We start from the raw sequence: 3,561 nt of genomic DNA, 5'->3' as shown, positions 1-3,561 counted from the left end.
AACACTGGAAAGTTGTTAGTTTTTCCAATGATTGTTGTCCACTTCATAAGAAGCATTTTGACTAAGGGTAATGACAATCTATATATAAAAACCTTAACATAGAAGACAATTTTATAACATCACCATGAGCAAAATTATAGTAAATTCTGAATTTTAATAGTAGGTTCTATTCTATGACCAATATACCCCCAATCTGTGAGCCTTTAACTAAAATTTCAGTACCAAACATTAAATTTCCTCATGTGGATCAAGTCTCAATTCAGTAAGAAGGTAGATGTTTACTTCTTAATAGCTGTGCCAACATAGCAACAGTGAAAGGATCTTGACTATAAAGGCAGTGTTTTATTTAGCAAGCTGCCTCCAGCACTGGGTGAGACCATGGGTGAGTTTTATCCCCTGAAGCAAACTGTATAGTATATTCTGACAGTGGAAAATCTAGCAAGCTGGAACGATGTTTTCCTGTTCACTTTTAGATGGAATTTTCTGTGTCTTTAGTTAAAGGGTGCAGTGCCTTCATCATTAGTGTTTTCCATGAAGTTGAGGTGGTTAGCCAAGGACAATAACAAAGTTGTGTTACTTTGGAAACTATTAGAAATATCAAGGTGAGGTGTCCTATTCACAGCACTGTGATTTTTACTTAATAACCAATGCTTTTAGGGGGTGAAATTATTGATGCCTGCTGGCTAGTTCAGAATAGAATTTGAACTTTGGGCTTTTAATTTTTTGAGACTGTTATGCACTATGGAAACTTTGAGAATTGGAATGAACTTATTTTTATTATGCTATGGATCAGTGTGAACAAGATTATGGTGGCCAGTGAGAGGAATCTGGTGATTTGAATATGCTTAGCCTAGGCAAGGTAACTATTATTACATGAGGCCTTGTTGGAGGAAGGATGTCACTTTGGAGATAGGCTTTGAGACCTTCTTCCTAGTTTGTATGATGCTTTGGCTAGGTTTAGGACCCATACCCTCATTTGTTTGAAAAAGCCTATTGGTGTCAGGTTGTGGATCTGCTGGTTTGAATATGTTTAGCCCACAGGAATTTGGCACTAATCAGACATGTGTCCTTAGTGAGGAAGATATGGCTTTGTTACAGCAAGTGTGTCACAGTGGAGATGGGGCTTTGAGGTTTCAGGAAATTCTCAAGTCTGGCCAGTATGGTTCAGACCATCCTTCTGGCTGCTTGTGATAGAGAATTTCCTGTCTGCATTAGGATCAAGCTATAGAACCCTTGGCTTCTCCAGCACCATGGCTTCCTTCATGCTGTTATACTTCCTGCCATGATGATAATAAAAGGAAGCTCTAAAGTGTAAGTGTAAGTCAGCTCCTATTAAATGTCTTCCTATATAAGAGTTGTCTTAGTCATGGAGTCTCTTCAATATCTTTACTGTAATGACACAGTAACTAAGACAGAAGTGCATACCAGAGACTGGGGTATTGCTGTTTTTAGGTATTCCTTTGTTTACATGATGATCAAGTATCATCAAGTAACTATCATCAACTATGATGTGTTTAATGTTAAGTATATACTGTGATGATGGAGGTATGTCATGTACTACTTAACTTTTATTTTATAGGGGATTACACTTAAGATATTGCATGAATCTCAGAAGTGGCTTGGGACGTTTAAACATTGTTGTGGTTTGTTAGACTATCGGGACTTTTTGAGTTCGAGTTAATGAACTTTTGTAGTGTAATGTTAGAGCTTGTTATAGTCCCATTGCTTCATGTTTTTAAACAACACTATGAAAGCCAGAGACTGGAATGTGATTGGTTAGATATGTTTAGCCCATGGGAAGTAGTTTGCAATAATTAGACATGTGGCCTTATTAGGGAAGGTATAGCTTTCCTACAGGAAGTGGGTCAGTTTGTGTCACAATGGAGGTAGTGCTGTGAGGTTTCAGGAAATTCTGGAGTCTGGGCAGAGTGATCCAGACCATCCTCCTGGATGGCTGTAAAAGAGAGTCTACTATCTGTCTTTAGATAAAGCTGTAGAACCATTGGTTCCTCCAGCAACTTGGTTTCCTGCATGTGTCCACACTACCTGAAATGATGGTAATATTAGGAATTTGCTAGCAGGGACATAGTATTGCTATGATAGGTCTAACCATAGATTTTTATAAAAAGAATGTTTATTTTAGCACTTTTTAATGCAGCAGGATGCTTTAAAGGGTGCTTAATGTTACAGAAGATTAGAATCATGGAAGACAATCATGTAGAGTGTGATGTCAACTGTGGGGGCCTGTCTCAAAAGATTTCAGCAAAGAATTGTAGTATGTATCTTAGAAAACATTCTTTTGGTATTTTGGTGAAGCATGTGTTGCTTTTGCCCTTGTCTGAAGAGTCTGCCTGAGACTAAGGTAAAGAGATTTACAATGATAGCATTAACAAAGGAAGCCTCAAAGCATCCTAGTTTTGACTTTTTTCTCTGGTTCACTCTCATGGGGTGCATTTTGAACAAGGGTAGTAAACTGAGAAAGAATAATCCAAAATGTATGGTGCAAAGATAAATGGGGTACCAGAAAATGGAATGGCGTTAAATCCTGTGTTTAAGGACATTAAATGGATTAAATGATTGGAATGCTTGGTGCAAATCCCAATGTAGATATGCCTACTACTTAATGTGATTCATATCCTTTGGCTTGACTATAAAGGCAGTGTTTTATTTAGCAAGCTGCCTCCATATCCTTGTTATGGTCAAAGAGGCATCTAAAAATAGTATAGGTGCCACTGAAAATGTTAGTGTATGGAGTCTATGTATTAAGAAATATGTAATCTTATAGTCACCATTGTATAAAGGCTGGTACTACTTTTAGAGGACTAATATTTATAGGCGTTGTTTGCAATCTTCCTAATGCTGCAATCATTAATACAGTTCCTCCTTTTGGGGTGACCCCCAACCAAAAAAATTTTTTGTTGCTTCTTCATAACTGTAATTTTAACAATTTATATCAATATTTTATTTTAAAATAGGTTGTCCAGGTTGTACAGAAGTACTTAGAATCTTTTATAATCAATTATATGGTAATCTTAAAAGGAAAGAGCATGGTAATACTGGAAGTTTGGTTCGTATCACTCTTGTTCTTATGATCTTGAAGAAAAATATTGGTGGAAGTTATGTTAGAATGTATATTACTGACACGTACAAATGTTAAGTGGTTAGTTATTTCCCTTTTTTATTGGATTTTTATTTACATTTCAAATATAACCCCTTTTCCAGTTTTCCCATCATAAAGCCACTATACCATCCTCCCACCTACTTCTTTTGTAAGAGTGTTTTCCCACCCATCCACCCACCACTATCCACCTCACCCTCTGTCATTCCCCTATATTGTGGAGGGAGGTGGAGACATGTCACGACTAAGGGCTTCTCCTTCCATTGTTGACCATCAAGGCCATCCTCTGCTACATATATGTCTGGAACCATGTGTTCATAGACTCTGGGAGCTCTTGTTGATTGGTACTGTTATGATTATGGGGTTGCAAACGTCTTCAGCACCTTCTATCCTTTCTCTAACTTGTCCAATGGGGGACCCCATTCTCAGTTCAATGGTTGGTT

The sequence above is a fragment of the Rattus norvegicus genome, chromosome X, assembly GCF_036323735.1.
Source record: "Rattus norvegicus strain BN/NHsdMcwi chromosome X, GRCr8, whole genome shotgun sequence".
NCBI classification, from domain to species: domain Eukaryota; kingdom Metazoa; phylum Chordata; class Mammalia; order Rodentia; family Muridae; genus Rattus; species Rattus norvegicus.
The sequence above is the reverse complement of the archived record's forward strand: the minus strand, read 5'-3'. Positions refer to the sequence as shown.